Genomic DNA, 19,565 nt, shown 5'->3' on the forward strand with positions numbered 1-19,565 from the left:
ATATAGCGATAGGTGACCTGGAATTGAAGGCTAGATTCAGCTACCTTGCAAGTACAAGAGGCCTTATCTCACATTCAAGAGACCATATCTCACATACAAAAAAAAAAAAATGAAAGAAAGGAAAGCAAAATGAAATTTATGCTTTCTAAGAAATGTACATCTTGTTAATCAGCAAAAGATAGCCAATCTGCTGGCTTTGGAGCTTCCTCTTGATTGGTCATGAAAACTTGGACCCTAAAACAAAAAATACATTAGTATATTAGGGAATACCATGGAAAAGGAGATGGAAAAAATGTAAGATCTAGAGGATGAAGAGGAGTGCTATGGGACTCTATCTCCAAACATGGCTTGGCAATTGTTGCACTCATGAACTCACAGCACTTGTGGTTGCCCACACAAAACCTGCACAAAATCAAGCCCATCAGCATTCCATTGAGGATGGGAGAAGGTCACTGCCTGAGGAAGCATTGGCAAGGGAAGGAGAAGGAAGACATTTTCTTCAGTGGTGTAGCCACTGGTAAGTTGCCAGTGATCTTGTAAATAACTACGCCCCAACACACCCATGTTCATGCAAGCAAGCCTGGTTAAATTCAATGGGTTACCAGAAGAAACAGATATCAAAATAGAAGGGGTACTAGTTGGCAAAAAAGAAGGCTCAGGGCTTAGTGGTTAAGCACTTGCCTGTGAAGCCTAAGACCCCAGTTAAAGGCTCAATTCCCCAGGAATTAGCCAGATGCACAAGTGGGTGCACACATCTGGAGTTTGTTTACAGTGGCTAAAGGCCCTGGCATGCCTATTGTCTCTCTCTATATATATCTGCCTCTTTCTCTTTGTCACTCTCAAATAAATTTAAAAAATAAACATTAAAATTTTTTTTAAAAAAAGAGAAGGCTCAATGTAGGTGCTGGAGAGATAGCTTAATAGTTGAGGTGCTTGCTTGTGAAGCCTAAAGACCCCGGTTCAATTCCCCAGTACCCATGTAAGCCAGATGCACAAGGTAGAACATGGAGTTCATTTGCAGTGGCTGGAGGCCCAGGTGCACCCATTCTCTCTATGTCTCTCTCTCTATCTGCTTCTTTCTCTCCCTCTCAAAAATAAAACATTTTTTTTTTTTAAATAGAAGGCTCAATGAGAAAGAGATAAGAGAAGGTTATTGGTGGGGTTGGCAAATGTGATCAGAATACAAATATGCAATATGTAATTTATCAAAAAGTTAATGAGATAATTAAATAAATAACACAGTATCATGCCAAGAAAAGCTTAGATGGAAACTGAATAACACATTAGTGTTGATATTTAATATAGAAAAATATTTCAGTGACAGCTTTGTATTTGAAGAGACTTTTCACTGGGGGAAAAAAAAAAACCAATTACTGCACATGTTTTCAGCTACTAACTGCAAGCTCAGCAATTGTGTTTACAGAATGCTAACAGGAACCTGGCAGGAATTATATTTAGTCAGCAGTGAGGCCACAGGCACCCACACTAATGCCACCCAACCTTCCGTGTAGCTTCTTGTCCTCAGCAGCACAGAACCCACAGCAGGGAGAAAGACCTCTCACGCCCCAAGAAGAATCTGTAGAGAATTTTAACACAAACTTCAGAAGTGGCATTTTGCTCCTTCTCCAAGTGTCACAGAGCCATTTCGCACCTGCTGGAGAGAGCAGAGTGCCTATAAATAACATTTTTCAAGGGAAAATTAGAAATTGACTCCAAAGCAGCTATAAATAGCACCTATCTACCACAATTTCTGTACCCCCAACTGATTCAGTTCTCATACACATAAATATAATGAAAATAAAGTTTAAAAGAGAAAGAAGAAAACTGGATTACTATCATATATACTTCTCTCTCATGCTATTTTTATAACTCATCTTGCTAGAAAATTCCATTTTAATTAGCAACTTTAAAGATTTTTTTTTAAGGGCTGGAAAGATTGCTTAGTGGTTAAGGTGCATGGCTACAAAGCCTAAGGATTCAGGTTTGATTCCCCAGGGCCCACATAAACCAGATGCATAAGGTGGCTCATGCGTTTGGATCTCATTTGCAGTGGCTAGAGGCCATGATGTGCCCATTCTCTCTCACTCTTTCCCTTTCTCTCTCTCTTTGCCTTCTTTAACACTCTCAAATTAATAAAGATAAAGATTTTTAAGACAGAGAAAAATGTAAAATGAACATTTTATTGATTATCCAGATCTGTGTATACATTTTATTCATTCATAGGACTTTTTTTTAACAAGAGAAAATCAAGCAAGTTTATTAATATATACAGTGTGTATCAAGCATGAGAAACCTCAACAGTGGGTTAGAATTCTGCTGTACACAGGATCTTCAGCAAAGGACAGTTTCGTTTTGGAGACATGACAAGACAAGGAGAGCAGGTTTGGCTTCCAGAGGTGGGGAACTGTGGAGGGTGAGAATTTAGCGGCAACGTATACTGGTTTTCTTCACAGCACACATAGACATCAGAAACACACCAAAGAATTACAGGTAGGCAAGAGATAAGAATTCTTTGGGAGATACACAATAAAAAAGAAAAAGAAACCAAAACTGTTTCGTATGCTATCTCTACATTAATTATAAACCATAGCAGTAAAACTTTCCGAACATTGGCAAGAAACGCTGAAAAATTGTTGGTCTTCCTCACATTCTCTTGAAATTCTGCTAGGCGCTCAAGATGAGGAGCACTGTCCGACACTTCAGATTCCTGTGCTTCATTTAGACGCAGAGAAAACATAAATGGGCTCTCAGGATACTTAGGGTCAATACCAGTAAACATAAACTGAAGTTTATCACCATGAATTTTTCTAATTTCTAGTCCAAGTCGATCTTTATACAAGTCTGCAGATGTCTGTAGCCTTTTCAGTCTCTCTTCATTAGCTTTGTTAGCAGTAGAACTAGTTTCTTTCTTCCTAGAGTATTCTTCTTTAAGATCCTGGATGTTTGCTGTCAACACTTCTAATTCCTGCTTTTTGCTTTTTACTTCAGCTATCAGCCTTAGTAGGTTATCTTTTCTTTTCTTGAATGAGTTTATTTTGTCTGCAGACCTGATTTTGATACTTCAGATACATCTCAACCATTCTTTCCTCTTCCTTTAATTTCACAGACAGCTTTTCTGAAAAGTGCTTTAATGGAGTCCTTGTAGGCATCTCTTAACCCTACCATGTGACAGGGGACGTCGCTTAGAGTATTTTTGAACTTATTACCAAATTCATTTATGCTTTTATCAAAGAGTGTCAGCTCATCTTCTATCATTGTGTAAAACACTGGGCGCCAGGCCAGCACCCGCTGCCTTCCCCAGACGAGAGCGGAGCAGCCTCCGGTCACCAGACCCCGTGATTGAAACCCTCATTCATAGGACTTTTAACTATCCTGTTTACTGCTGATACACAATGCAAGTCAGGGCTCCAGGAAAATATTGACTAATTCCTTCAGCAAATATGTACTCCATGTCCACTATGTACCAGGCCATGAGATAGGATGCAGGGTTGTAAAAGATGGCTCACTGTCTCTACAGAATCCTCCTCCCAGATCCTAATTCATGTATCTGAATGCTTCCTTAAAATCTCTAAGAAGCTGCTCATGCTTGTCAGCTTGACATGGCCAAAGCAGAACCAAGTTTTTGTCTTGTTTTGCTTTGTTTTGTTTTTGTTGCAACTGTCCACCAACCTCCTGCAACAAATTATTCCTACCCTTGCTAGGAGGAAAAGAAGTTCGCCAGGACTTCTGATCACTTGCTACAAATACATTCTAATATATTTAGGAACTGATGTAAGACTTTCTGTTATGGACATTTGGACACAATCTTTTCTGAGCTAACATTCAAAGACTGGATAGGGAAAATTAAAAAAGAGGAAATGGGGAAAGAACAAAGAAAGGAGTGCTGCAGAAGGTTCTAGGAAGTCAACCTGACATCAAGGAGCCACCATTCAGAGGCCAAACAGGATAAGAAGTAAAGAGATTATTTCATTTTGCAAATTGGATGGTTGTTTCCAAAAGTAGACAAAGGAGAGAATTTTATTAATATACATTCATTATAATGTTTAATGAGATATGTCAATGCTTTTATACTATGATGCCAGCACATACTCATAAAACCTTTATTTTATTTTATTTTATTTATTTACTTGAGAGAGAGAGAAAGCAACAATGGGTGTACCAGGGCCTCTAGCCACTGCAAATGAACTCCAGATGCATGTGTCACCTTGTGCATCTGGCTTATGTGGTTAATGGAGAATTGAACTTTGGTCCTTAGCCTTTGCAGTCAAGCACCTTAACCACTAAGCCATCTCTCCAGCCCCCATGAAACCTTTTAGTTTAACATTACAGAAAACCATGTATGATATATTCCAAGGGCCAGAAAAAAAAAAAGACCAATGAAACCTCAGTTAACCTCCAAAAGAGTTAAAAAAGTTAATTATCTCTCAGGAGGATTCATCTAACCACCACAGACTTCTGAACAATGATGAAAGATTTCTGTAAAGAGGAAAAAGGAAGAAGGAAAGACATCAAAAGAGAGCAACACCAGGCTGTTATTTTTATGATGGACTCTAGCAGGAGGAGAGGTGGACACACAGGAGATAGCCAGGGAAAGAGACTTCTTAGCAAGGGTCACTCCTAAGCTGAGCTTCGAGGACAGCAGTGTAGGCAAAGAGGGTGAAGGATGCTCCAGGCCCCATCAGGAAGGGTCAGTGTTAATTGTCTTCAACTGCCTTTCTGGAGATTTCTGCTCACCAGTGTGCTCATCCCTAAGAGGGGACCCACTTTTTTGAGTTGTGCCATTTCTATTTGGTCAATCTATAACATTGGCCAACATCCAACAGTCATTAATTGGCTTTTACCAGTGCCTATCTGTCCCAGGTAATACCCACATTCCAAAAGCAAGGCCCATTGCTGGTAAAATATTTGGTATTACTTATCCAGGCCTATCAGAGACTATGGGGGGGGGGTGCGGACCTTTGAATCATTTGGGTATGGCTACTTAGCTCTTTGTTTATTACCAATATAGACCACATTAGGGTTGGTGGTAAACCCCACATATTCTCTACATATTTTCATGCCAAGGGAAGTATGAAATGGTTTAGGTTTAAAAATCTCTACTTGTATCTGTCTAATATAAAACTAGAAAACCTTGATGGAAGGAAAAAGTCTTTCTGCACCTTGCCTTTAATCTTCCTGTTCACAAACTGTTAGACATTAGTGCATGCAATGTGAAGGAAACCTTTTGTACTTTGAGTTCCTGGCCAGTTACTCCCTGGTAATAGCTCAAGGAAGTGGAGGTGGGGAAGAGTTTGATCAGATGAAAAAAAAATTCCCTATAACTTAATATAAGAAACCTGAAAGGGCTTTGCTGAAGTTATGATCACGGAAGTATACACAGCTACCAACACCATCGAGATCCTGAACCTGCTAAATCAGCTAAAAGGATGAAATCAATTGCTTGGGCTTAAATTGCAGAGAGAAAGTATAAGCCTTTAAGTTTGGGTTACTGTGTTTCACAAGACATATCCAGTTACTAAAGTCTTTATGAGCCCTGCATAGTTTGTACTCAAATATCTGTTAAATGAGTCAACCAGGGGCCAAAGGGAAGGGAAGGAAGGAAATTCAACTACAAGAATAAGCAGTGTCCAAACATGCTGTGAGAGTTAGACACGAAACATATTCAAATCAAATTGGTATCCAAAGAGCTGATGTGAGATGCCTAATAGAAAAGAAGCCATCGTTTCCATAAAACTATTCTGAAAGCAAATAATTAGGAGCCAGGTTGTAACATGTTGTTCCTCCTTTATATCCTCATGTTCTTGCCCTCTCTTCAGCATCTTCTCCCAACCCTCAGATTTCCTTCACCTCTGGGTGCAGCAATTATTGTCCAGTGTCCCTAGACAACTAAAGATGCTTCATTACTTCATTTTTGTGCAGGCAGTGCTCACACAGAACACCAACTAGCCTGTTCCACGGAGCCTCTGTTTCACAGTTCAGTCAACCACAAGGTTCTGAGCACCCTGCGTGATGAGCACTGTGCTTGGGTAAGGACCAAAAACAATGAAAAGGCATGCCCAGCCCCTGGCCCAGGCTGTTCCAGGTCTTTGGGAGTCATTGATAGTAGACATCAGTACAGTACAAGCCAGGTGTGGTGGTGCACGCCTTTAATCCCAGCACGTGAGAGGCAGAGGTAGGTGGATCAAAGCCACCCTGAGACTACAAAGCGAGTTCCAGGTCAGCTGGGCTGGAGTAAGACCCTACTTCAAAAGACTAAATAAATAAACAAACAAACAAATAAATAAATAAATAAACAAAAAGGTAGTAGACATCAATACAGTACAAATAAAGATACATCTTTGGGGCTAGAGAGTTGGCTTAGTGGTTAATGCTCTTCCCTGCAAAGCCTGAGGATCCATGTTTGACTCCCCAGATCCCACATAAGACAGACCCACAAGGTGACACATGCACAAGATTGCACATGCACACAAGGTGGTGCATGCATCTGGAGTTTGATCGCAGTGGCTGGAAGCCCTGGTGTGCCAATTCTCGCTCTCTATTTTTCTCATAGGAAACAAATAAATAAAAAGATGTATCTTTGGAGCTGTGAGAACACATGGTCTGGCATTTGAGCTTACACTCCGCTTGAAGAGAAAGGACATTTGTGATGTAAAGGAAGACAATATTATTTATCAGTTCAACAGAACAGTTCAAGAGAACCACTTGCTATAGGTGAAGTCAAAGATGGAATATGAACCTGGTTCCCTTCAATAAAATTTTTGAAACAATAATAATTAATATTAAAACTAAGAGAAAGATTATGCTTTTAGAGGCAGCAGTTGTACATATATTTGGTTTACAAAGTGATATATAGTTCAAAACAAGTGCCAGTTCTTTATTTGAGATGTCCAGTGACAAAAATACTCATTTAGTGGTTCATAGGTGTCTATTCATTACATGGGAAATTCTACTCAAAGTAAAAGTGATGCCATCATCCCAGGTACAAATGCTGATTAGGTGACAGGCCTCACCCACTTTTACACCAGGAACTATCTGGTAGGATCAGTTTGCTGCAGGCAATAATTGACATTTGCCTGATAAATCCAGGTACATATTTTGTCATTATAGCTTAGCAGAATTCTTCACAAACTTGAGCCTGGCCCTGCTATTCTTTAAAAATTTTTTTGTTCATTTTTTATTTATTTATTTATTTGAGAGTGACAGACACAGAGAGAAAGGCAGGTAGAAGGAGAGAAAGAGAATGGGTGCGCCAGGGCTTCCAGCCACTGCAAACGAACTCCAGACGCGTGCGCCCCCTTGTGCATCTGGCTAATGTGGGACCTGGGGAACCGAGCCTCGAACCGGGGTCCATAGGCTTCACAGATGAGCTCTTAACCACTAAGCCATCTCTCCAGCCCAAATAGGCCAGGTTGTACCTTTTTTTTTTTTTTTTGGTTTTTCGAGGTAGGGTCTCACTCTAGCCCAGGCTGACCTGAAATTCACTATGGAGTCTCAGGGTGGTCTCAAACTCATGGCAATCCTCCTACCTCCGCCTCCCGAGTGCTGGGATTAAAGGCGTGTACCAGCACGCCCGGCTCCTGCTATTCTTAATAACCTATTTCTTAGAGGTGTGTAATTTTTTTATTGACTGCACAAACATTTATTAAGCACCTAGAATGTTCTAGGAAGCACTGAACTCAGGTCGAGGTAATAAACTTCTGACCTTGCTAACAATCTAGTGTAAAAGACAATCATCTAAAATGAGTAATTTTGCTAAGCCCTGCTAGGTACTGTAATAGCAGCAGAAAAGTACAGTGGATTCAAGAAAACCAGAGCAGTAATTACTCAGGCAAACACTAGACCCCTAGAAGGAACTGTCTTTAGTGTTAATAGCAAAATAGTTGAGGCAAACTATAATCATATTATTGATTGTTTTCTTGAAAAATACATTTGAAAACCACTTAATTTTTTAAAAATATTTTCTTCAGTTGTATTATATATCTGTGGTTATTATATGTGTGTGTGTATCAGTGTGCACTTGCCATGGAGCACATGAGGAGGAAATAGGTCAACCTTGGTGTGTCTCCTCTCCTTACTCCCTTTTGAGACACCCTCTCGCTACTGTGGCTTGGAAGCTTCTGGGCTCTCCTGGTCCCACTGTCTGCTTTAGGCATGTGGGGATTATTGAAGAATGCCTCATGTTGTGTCCAATGCTGAGGAAGATCAAATGGGTTGGCAGGCTTACAAGCAAGCACCTTTAACTGCTGAGCCCTTTCACCAATCCCCCCACCAAGTTCCACCACGAACTCTACTTACTAATTAATTCCTTGATCTGTCATAAGATCTAAAAAGATTGAAAAAACAGAATAGCCTAAACTTCACCATTCCTAGGTAACAACCCATCTACAATTTCAAGTGTGGGTCACACAAATTTGACTCAGATGGATCAAGTTCACCTAAGTTGACCAGAGGCCAACTGACCTCAGCTTTAATGAGAAGCACAAGTGAAGAGGAAGTCAATTCCAAATGCAACCTAGAACACAGCTGGTGTCCTCTGTTCCTGTACCTACAAGAACCCCCACATTTACTTTCTTACCTACAATTTCCCAGGTACAGTTACCTAACAGTCAACCATCTTCTCTTCAACTGCCCTCCAGCTATGAGGTCAACATTCCCAAACTTCCTGTAAATATTGAATCATGTGCCTTTCATAGACAGTATCCTGCATATGACAAGAACTCACTGAAGGGTTGTACAATCAATGGGTGGGTGAATGGTTCTACTTCTAGTCCTTGAATCAGGCTTTTTGGATCATGTTTCTTCCAGACCTCCCTTCCTTCCTCTCCCACCACATACCTCTTATCATCATATTCATCTTTTAAATTATATATATATCCTTCTACCTCAGTCTCCCAAGTGCTGGGATTAAAGGCGTGCACCATCACACCCAGTAGAGATGTCCCTGATTCAAACCCTGGCAGTATTACCTTAGAGAGTCACTTATGTTTCTCCATCCATATTAAGGATGATGTCCTTTAATACAATTATTTCTATGAGGGAAACTGAGGTATGTCTAGAGTTCCTGGCATGCTTTCATTTCAGATAATAAATGCTAATTTGTTTCCTTTTTTGGAACTTAATAAAGCCTTGCCCTCCTGAGGAGCCTTTCATCTTGCTCACCTAAGACTCTGAATGCTTTGAAGAATGAAATCTATAGTTAAGAAACCTTAAATAAATGGTGAAAGCCGACTTAGGAAACTGAAAACATTATTAAGTCTGAGCTATCTTAAATTCAGTAATATGAAATCATAACTCAAGTCACTAAACACAAGTGGTATTTGGTCTTCTTAAAGTATGAATTATGGCTGGCCGTGGTGGTGCACGCCTTTAACTCCAGCACTTGGGAGGCAGAGGTAGGAGGATTGCCATGAGTTCGAGGCCACCCTGAGACCACATAGTGAATTCCAGGTCAGCCTGGGCTAGAGTGAGACCCTACCTCAGAAAACAAAACAAAGCAAAAATTATGGATTGTGCCTACTGTACTATTATTTCCCATTTACCACCACTCCCTGGTCACTAGAAAACTTCTAAAGAGTGCCCTGCTCTGTAATTTATAAAGCTGCTTCTAAACTCATTTAGCTTTGAGGCCAATAATCTGCATGCTGTCAGGAAGCGTGTCTTGTCTGTGTTCAAGAGCTCCATTCCTATCTCACTTCATGGCTCTTTGGCACCACACCTTGTTCCAATGTGGGCTCTGAAACCAGGAAGCACCCGGGAGACTGAGAGGAGCATGGAGTGGATTGAACACAAATAAACCATCCTATGCTGCTGCGTAAGTGTTCTCCAATCCCACTGCCATTCCAAGCAATGTCCTCTCCTGGGTCCATGATAACCTCATGGCCAAAAACTTAACTATCAACTGTGCAAAGCTACAGTTCCATAGTTGATAACTGACCTTTCTCAGCTTCCTCAGCCTTTATGGACAGAAACGCTAGTTGTTTCAGCTTTCTCTTTAACTCCCATGCCCATTTTATACCCCTGGATATCTGGGTCCTCAGGTTGTAGTTTTTATGCCCTCATCTACTTCTTTATGAAAACAAAACTTACATTTTCATAGCAGATCTTTTATCCATTCTCACTCATTTAAAGTTCTCAACCAGGGCAGTTAGGGCACTTAACCTGCAAAGCCAAAGGAGCCAGGTTTAATTCCCCAGGAATCTGGAGTTCATTTGCAGTGTTTGGAGGCCCTGGCATGCCCCTTCTCTCTCTCTCTCTCCTTCTTTCTCAAATAAATAAATAAGTAGCAAAAAATTTAAAATAAACATTTTAAAGTTCCCAACCAAATTAGGAGGTAAGTAGCTACCATGATGATGCCAGGTTCACAGGTGAGGAAACTGAGGCTGAGGAAGGTTAGGAGAGGCAGAGCCACAATTCAAATTTGGGTGGCATGTTTCCAGCAGCCTTCACCTCGTAGAACTTCCCAGATGCCTTGTTCAAACTGATTCCTTTGGTCACATACATAGCGTATATTTGGGGTTTTATGAAAGAATGTTTTCATGTGTATAAACCCTTGTGAAAGCAAGTCTATATATTGTCTAATGTCAAACAAATGTTGCTGATAAGTGTTCCACAGAGCTTACTACAGAGCTATGTCTCCACTTACCCAAAGTCTCCACCTATCTGATTTCATCTTTGGCTAAGCAATGTGATACTCTCTCGGAGACCACACAAAAAGATGTGATCCAGAAAGTAAAAATCAAACTATCATTTTGGATCTGGATATAAGAACTCTGTAAGTATTGTTTTCTGAAAAAGGAACAACAAAGATGGTTTTATAAAAGGCACTTTTATAGCTTCATAAGCCTTACTTGTCTTTTTTTAAGCTTCAATGGATCTTTCATTTATTAACACTTCATTCTAATACTGACCAAATAACATCATAAAGGCAGAGTTTTCTAAATATATATATATTTTTTGCATTTCCACTAGTGAACAAGAAGACAGACTTCTAGGATCAAGATTTATTCCTTGCTTCTGGCATCAGCCCATGGCTCATCAAGTAAGTGAATATTTGCTTCATCCAGTCATTCAACAAGCATTTGTTGAGTTCTGGGAGACCACATTGAGAAGGATGGACAATCCTCTTTGTTCATGGTACTTAAAAGTCACTGTGGGACATAGGCAATACACAAGAAAGTGCTTGATTACAGATAACCAAGAGTACTTTGAAGAAAATAAAAAGAGATGTATGTATCAAAGAGGGAACATTAGTTGATCAGCTCACCAAGGAAGACCTCTCTGAGAAGTGACATTTAGCTGAGGCTTGAATGCTGTGATGTAAACATGCACATTCCAGACAGAGGAAACAATCAATGCCAAGCCTTCAGATAGGAACAAGACCAAGGAAGTCTGTCCTTGGAGGGCTCACCAGCCATGTGCTTCTTCATGCCTGTCAACCTCAATCACATTTACATCATTAGTTTCTATTTGTCTGACCACTGTGGTAGCTGCTCGTTCTCAGGACTATTATGTCCTTTGTTCCTTCTGGAGCAGTACTGGGGTGAGCTGCAGTCACCTAGAAATTCCTATTGATGATTAACACCAACAGATCATAGAAAACAGATTTTGCAAGTCGGTCAGCCATAAAATTCTTACCAAGTTAAGCTGTAGGAGATTTATCACAGTTGTTGGGTAGCTGAGCTATTCATTCCTGCATAACTTCCACCCTCTTCAGTCTCTAGGTCACCGGGTCCCCAGGGACCTGATAGCAATGATTGGGAAATTACCATCTTGATCTGTTGAAGCCACCAGTCAACAACTAAGGATTGCATTTCACACTTCTTTATGTTGCAATGTTCCTTAGACATGAGCACACACACTTTCACATGCTTAAAAAAGTAAGATCTGAGCCAGGCGTGGTGGCACACACCTTTAATCCCAGCACTTGGGAAGCAGAGGTAGGAAGATGGCAATGAGTTGAAGGCCACTCTGAGACTACATAGTAAATTCCAGGTCAGCCTAGGCTAGAATGAGACCCTACTTCAAAAAAACCAAAATAAATAAATAAATAAATGGCTCTGAACCAGGTTTTCTAAGAAGGTAAAGCAAGTATAAAACCTCTAAAATTACTATGAAAATGTAAAATAGAAAGCTGAATAGACAAGAAGGTAATATATGGAAACAAGGTATATTCTTTCTGAATATTAATTTGACAAAATGTGACAATGGTTGTAAACCTATGTGTAGGCTAATTACCAGAATAGTCTCAATCCTTCATTTCCCCTTGGCTCAGGCGCACCCTAATAATGTGGCTTGGCCAATGTGCTTGCATGCTTCCCATCATGCTCCTTTGCATAACCATGAGAATATGCATGCCCTACATAGCCTGGGGGGTAGACATGAGAGACACTAGAAGAAAGCTAAACCTTCCAAGCTGAGATTAGTGGTTTCTGTGAGCCAAGGATATTAAGCTGGGAGTCCAGAAAGCCCAGAATCACTAAAGTCTACAGAGCAAAATCTCAGAAGGGAGAGATCTCTAGTGATGTGCAGGGAGTCCCTCTCAAATCTTTGGGGAAGTAAGGATTGGCCTGCATGTAGGAGGAAGCTACCTGAGGTCTTGGAATCAACTACTCAAAAGGACTAAAATGAATGATCCCCAGACCTCATGCCCAGCAGATAGAGTGATTCATCCAGTACCAAGAATGGAAAACACAACACAGTAAGAGTGATCAGAAAGGCCTACATAGTGGGGCACCATCAACTTGGACAAAACACTGCTCTGCTCCCGCCTAGGAAAACATGAAGGTAAGACTGAAAAATTAAAAAATAACCAGCTCCCAACTAGGCAAAATTCATCATTTCTGCATCTAATCAAAACTTACTAGTGTATGAGTTTGCAAGGACTTCTGTAATGAAGTACCACTAAGTGACATAAGCAATCAAAATTTATTGTCTCACAGTTGGGAAGGCTAGAAGTTCAAGATCAACTTCTGAGAAATGGAGGGTAGTGAAAGAAGATCTGTTCTCTCTTTCCTGAGTTTATATATGACTGTCTTCTCCCTGTGTTTCTAAACAGGGAGTGTTCTGTAGTGTCTGCCTCTAAATTTTCCTTTTTTATAAGAATATAGTCATAGCCTAAGAACTTCATTTTAACTTACTTAACTATATAAAAATATCTTTATTCAAATTAGATCAGGAAGTTGAGGTTTTAGCATATGAATTTGGATTGAAAAGGGATACAATTCACACTATAGCACCAGAAATGAAAACAACATGAAAATATGACCTATTTTGAAAAAAGAAGTCCCTTGCAACCCAAAACTTATATGGATGATAGATTAATAAACAAATACATTAAAATAACTATTAAAACCATATTCCACATGGGTAAAAAGTTATAGGTAAGTAGTTTGGTTAATGTTAAGCATAAATAGTGAAGATTTAACAAGATGCAAAGAAAACTTTTTAAAGTTTTATTTATTTATTTATTTGGCAGAGAAAAAGAGAGAGAATGGGCATGCCACTGCAAATGAACTCCAGATGTGGGTGCCCCCTTGTGCATCTGGCTAACATGGGTTCTGGGGAATTGAACCAGGGTCCTTTGGCTTTGCAGGCAAATGCCTTAACCACTAAGACATCCCTCCAGGCCGCAAATAAAACTTTTAAGCATATAAAATGTAATGTCTGAGATTAAAAATACACTAGTAGGAACTGAAAAGATTGTTCAGTGGTTAAAGACACTTGCTTCCAAGCATGGCATGGTGGTGCATGCCTTTAATCCCAGTACTTGGGAGGCAAAGGTAGGAGGATTGCTGTGAGTTCAAGGCCACCCTGACACTACATAGTGAATTCCAGGTCAGCCTGGGCTAGAATGAGACCCTACCTCAAAAAACCAAAAGAAAGAAAGAAAGAAAGAAAGAAAGAAAGAAAGAAAGAAAGAAAGAAAGAAAGAAAGAAAGAAAGAAGGAAAGAAAGAAGGAAAGAAAGAAAGGAAAAAAGGCACTTGCTTCCAACCCTAATGGCATGGGTTCAATTCTCAGTACCCATGTAAAGCCAGATACACATGGTGGCACATGCATTTGGAGTTCATTTGCAGTGGCAAAAGACTCGGATGTACCCATTTCCTCTCTTTCTCTCTTTCCAAATAAATAAAAATATTCTTAAAAATATACTACTAGGGACTACTAGTGGCATGTTAGATACTACAAAAGTCATAATTAGTGAACTTGCAAATATAGTAACATAAATTATGCCAAATGAAACATAGAGAAGAAATAGCAGGGAGATAAACAGAGCACTGGTGAACAGTGCCTAAACTTCCAGCAACCTGGTACTTGTGTAGATAGGGTCCCAAAAGAGGAATGAAAGACTTAAAAATTATTTGAAGAAATAATGGCTGAAAATTTCTAAATATTTATAACAACTAAACCTATAAAGTCAAATCTCAAATAATTCCAAATACAGAGACACAAATATACAATGATTGAGATGGGGAGGTAATATGATGGAGAATGGAATTTCAAAGGGGAAAGTGGGGGGGGGCAGGGAATTACCATGGGATTTTTTTTTTATAATCATGGAAAATGCTAATAAAAAATTTTAAAAATATAGCTACAAGTCTCACCACTCTGAAACTACTTGAAATTAATGATAAAGAGATAATCTTAAGCCTATAGATACAGATGCATTAAGTATAGAGGAACAGGATAGCAGCTGACTTCTTGTCATAAACAAGGAAACAAAGGGACAATCAAGCAGGAACTTTAAAGGGCTGAAAGGAAAAGGTTTTGTCAGCCTAAAATTATATACTCTGCAAACATTGCTTTTAATATAAAGATGAATATATGTAAAAACTGAAATTATTTATCAGCAGTAAAACTGTCCAACAGGAAGTGTTAAGGGGAATTACTCAGGCAGAAGAAAAATAATAGTAAATGGAAATCTAGATCTATCAAAGGAAGGAGCACATCTAGAAATGGTGACTATATGAATGCTGGTAGAGACCTCACTGTGTGCCTTCCTCCCCTCGCCCACTTACAACAGTTTATTAATTTACACATGCTTATACATACATCATAGGTGATACACTATATTCATCCTACAGTCACTAAATACATACTCATTGGGACTGAACTACACTCCAGATACTGCAAAGAGAGTGAGCAAAACAGGCTTCCTTGGCTAGACTATTGAGTTCCTATTCAAGCATTTGATCCTTACATTTCCACAATGAGAACAGTTTGATAGTCACACAGCAATTGGCTGATGTTGTTTGATTTGCACATTCTAATAATTATACCCAGACTACGAAGAATTCAATTTTGTTATTTTAATTGTCTTCATGATTCATTCAGTATAAAAATTCAATTAACAAAAGGCCTTACTCACTTGAGGCGGCTCAATGAGTAAAAGCATTTGTCACGCAAGCATGAGAGCCTGAAGGGGTCTGATTCATCCTGAGTTCAATTCCCCCCACCCATGTAAACATCTGGGCATAGCTATGCACCCTTGTAACCCCAGTTCTGCTGGAAGCTAAGATGGAAATTGCTAGAGCTCCATAGGTCAGCTAATTTGATACAAAAAAAAAAAAAAGGCCACTCCAGGTTCAGTAAGAGAATCTGTCTCAAGGAAATAAAGTAGACAAGCAACAGATGAGGACACTTGACATTCTCCTCGGACCTCCCCACATGCACATACAGGGCACGTGCATCTGCACACACATGCATACATCACACACACATGCATACATCACACACACATGCATACATCACACACACACACACACACAGAGGGAGAGAGACACCACATGCACATACAGGACATGTGCATCTGCACACACATGCATACATCACACACACATGCATACATCACACACACATGCATACATCACACACACATGCATACATCACACACACATGCATACATCACACACACATGCATACATCACACACACACACACACACACACACAGAGGGAGAGAGACACCACATGCACATACAGGACATGTGCATCTGCATACACATGCATACATCACACACGCATGCATACATCACACACACATGCATACATCACACACACATGCATACATCACACACACACACACACACACACAGGGAGAGAGACACCACATGCACATACAGGACATGTGCATCTGCATACACATGCATACATCACACACGCATGCATACATCACACACACACACAGAGGGAGAGAGACACCACATGCACAGAAAAATAAATAATAAAAGGTCTCAGTTATGTAAGCCTAACCATACTGCACTTCAAACAAAGCAACCTTACTATATTCTGTTTCCTCAAATTTTGATCAGACTGCTGAACTAGGGTAAAAAGAAAATGAAAAATAAAGCCAGCCGTGGTGGCACATGCCTTTAATCCCAGCACTCTGGAGGCAGAGGTATGAGGATTGCTGTGAGTTCAAGGCCACCCTGAGACTACATAGTGAATTCCAGGTCAGCCTGGGCTAGAGTGAAACCCTACCTCAAAAAAAAAAAGTGAAAAATAAATCAAAATAGCCAGAGGAACACAAGTAATAATGTTTAATTTTTTATAATTTACTCCTTTGATAAAAGGTTATCAAAGTGTTCATAACAAACATATAAAATACAGTAAAATGGGAAGGGAAATGTAAAATCATGAATAGTTGAAGAAAACAAATATATTAGCCCTAAGTACTAGTTTAGATGCTGTCATTTTTAATGAACATGATTTGTACCTTCCTCGTAACCTACTAAAAAGAAAAATAATTTACAAAAAGATGTATATTTTGTGCTAGAGAAAAAAATTAGTAGTGAAAATATCCACTGCCTGCCCACTTCCTTCCTCCAGAATGTCTTTAAATATTACTTTTTTAAGCCAGGCATCAATAGACAGTTGGGTGGAGGTAAGGGGATCAAGACTGTGTGGCTTTTGATCTTTTGGAATTGATTTGCAGGAAGAATGTGCGAGAATTTGGAACTTTGGACTATAAGCCTTGCAGTGCTGTAAGCGGAGCTCGGTGGACCATTCTGTTCAGAGATTGAAAGGCCTAAGTACAGAGAGAACTGTGAATTGGGAGGTTCAGCTTGTGAGGTTTCAGAGAGGCAAGGATTTTGCTCGGACTGGACCAGAAACAGTTTGTGTGAGAGGCTGACTGCTCTGCCTGTGCACTGAGCAACTGAGCAAAGTTGGATTTAAAAGTAATGGACACAGGGGAAAAAAAAAAAAAAAGAGCAGGGCATGGTGGCGCACATCTTTAGTCCCAGCACTTGGGAGGCAGAGGTAGGAGGATCGCCTTAAGTTCAAGGCCACCCTGAGGCTACATAGTGAATTCCAGGTCAGCCTGGGCTAGAGTGAGATCCTACCTCCAAAAACCAAAAAAAAAAAAAAAAAAAAAAAAGGTAATGGACACTGGTGTGCATTACCATGCCCAGCAAATCCATCAGTGGATGGGGTGAAAATATACGTTATTAAGGAAGAGAATAGTTTCTGGCATATGGAGGACGGTGGTGGTGCTAATCAGTTCACACACCAAGCTGCGTCCAGTGCCCTCCATATCCTCCAGCCACCATACACAGATGCCTGGCTCTGATGGCCTCTGCTGCACTGCTGCACAGGAGAACAGCTGGAAGCACAGCTGTCTCCTGAAGTAGCTCTGCCCATTACTGCAGAAGAGAAGCAGACTAACAAGCTTTCTCTGCTGTTTCCCAAACAAGGGAAGCAAGCCAGGCCAGCAAAGTGACAAGCAGAGCTAATGAGCAGGAGGGGGCTTCCTGCTGTGTCTTTAAGCTCTAGGGCAATCAGGCTGACTTTTAGCCATGGTAACAGTACTGCTGCTCTCACCACTGAGCCCTAGATTGCTCAGCAAGGTCTGTAAGAACACAGTACTCTTTAGGTCTCACAAGGCTGCCTCAACTTCTGCAAGAAAGAACTCAAGGGGAAGACAAAGAAAAGCTGGAACTGGAAAGATGGCTGAGAGGTTAAGGCGCTTGGTGCCCACAAAGCCTAACAACCTAGGTTCGCTTCCCCAGTACCCACATAAAGTCAGATACACAAAGTAATGCTTGCATCTGGAGCTCATTTACAGTGGCTAGAGGCTCTGGAGTGCCCATCCTCACCCCCCACCTCTTTGCTTGCAAATAAATAAAATATTTCAAAAAGAAAAGAAAACCTGTTGCCAGAAACAAGCCTTGTTGGAGGAGGTGTGTTGCTAGGGGCTGGCATTAGGCTATTACAGTCCAATTCTAACCAGAACGAGCTCACTTAGATCACTTTCACCGGATGTGTAACAGCTCTGCCCATGCCATGCTTTCCTCCCATGATGAAACTTCACCTTGAAAGAAAAAGTTTTCTAGTTTACTTGTTTCTTTTATGTTCTCCATATGTCAAAAAAAAAAAGCTGACTGTCTATGTCTGGGGCTGGGTTGTTTCAGCTCTTAAACATTAGAATGCTTGGTTCTTTGTCTTGATTCTATTCGGTTTCATTAAAAGACCTAACTTATCAACAGAATTCTGTTCAGCTTAATTTTGAGCTCTCTTGCTGTTTCCCTTAGAAAACAGGTAATGAAGACACCAGAGAAAGTGGTCAGCAGCCATTCATTGCTGAGACTAACAGTTATGGACCACGTGATGGACCAAACAAGATTCTAGTCCACGGCAACATTCCAACAGACCAAAATCCCTGCCTTCATGGAGTTTACCTCTTAGTGGAGGAAGGACAAAAAACCAAGGAAATGCATCACTTGTAAAGTCATATGGTGATGGGCTGGCAGAAAAAAAAAATTAGAAATGGGGAATGGGCAGTGGTAATTTTAGAGCATGGAAGCTATCAAAGAAAGGACATGCTTGAGCAAAGCTACATGGGAGGGAACCATGGAAACACCTACAGAGAAAGCAGGCAGCCAGAGGGGGCAGCCAGACAGAGGGACAGCCAGGCAGAGGGAGGAGCCAGGCAGAGCGAGGAGCCAGCCAGAGGGAGGAGCCAGCCAGAGGGAGCAGCCAGGCAGAGGGAGGAGACAGGCAGGTTACAGCTAGACAAGGTTGAGGAGCAGCAAGAAGGTCAGTGCTGCTAGAGGAAAAATCATCTAGGGGTGAAGAGGATGAGTTTAGCCAAGGAAGGGAGAGGCAGAGGCCAGGGCAGATGGTGTATGGCCCTATAGGCCACTGTTAAAATGTTGGCTTTGGAGGCTGGAGAGATGGCTTAGCGGTTAAGGCATTTGACTGCAAAGCCAAAGGATCCAGGTTCAATTCTCCAGGACCCACATAAGCCAGATGCACAAGGGGGCGCATGCATCTGGAGTTCCTTTGCAGTGGCTAGATGTCCTGGTGCACTCTTCTCTCTCTCTCTCTCCCTCTGTGTGTGTGTGTGTGTGTGTGTGTGTGTGTGTGTGTCTTTATTTGCCTCTTTCTCTAAAATAAATAAATAAAATATATATATTTTTAAATGTTAGCTTTTACTCTGAGATAGATGGGACACTTGAACCAAGAAGAAGTATGAAACAATGTTTTTAAATGTTTTTAAAATCATTGCATGTCTTTTGTGATGAGCACAGATTTCAGAGGCGAAGGGAGGAAAGGAGACTGTGTAGAAA

The 19,565-nt window shown here is 40.6% G+C and overlaps 1 pseudogene; it reads right to left on the bottom strand.

Moving 5' to 3' along the window:
- Window positions 1–2,573: 2,573 nt before the first annotated feature.
- LOC101609470 lies at window positions 2,574–3,255 on the bottom strand (annotated as a pseudogene).
- Window positions 3,256–19,565: the final 16,310 nt, after the last annotated feature.

This window comes from Jaculus jaculus, chromosome 1 (assembly GCF_020740685.1).
Source record: "Jaculus jaculus isolate mJacJac1 chromosome 1, mJacJac1.mat.Y.cur, whole genome shotgun sequence".
In the NCBI taxonomy this organism is placed as follows: Eukaryota; Metazoa; Chordata; class Mammalia; order Rodentia; family Dipodidae; genus Jaculus; species Jaculus jaculus.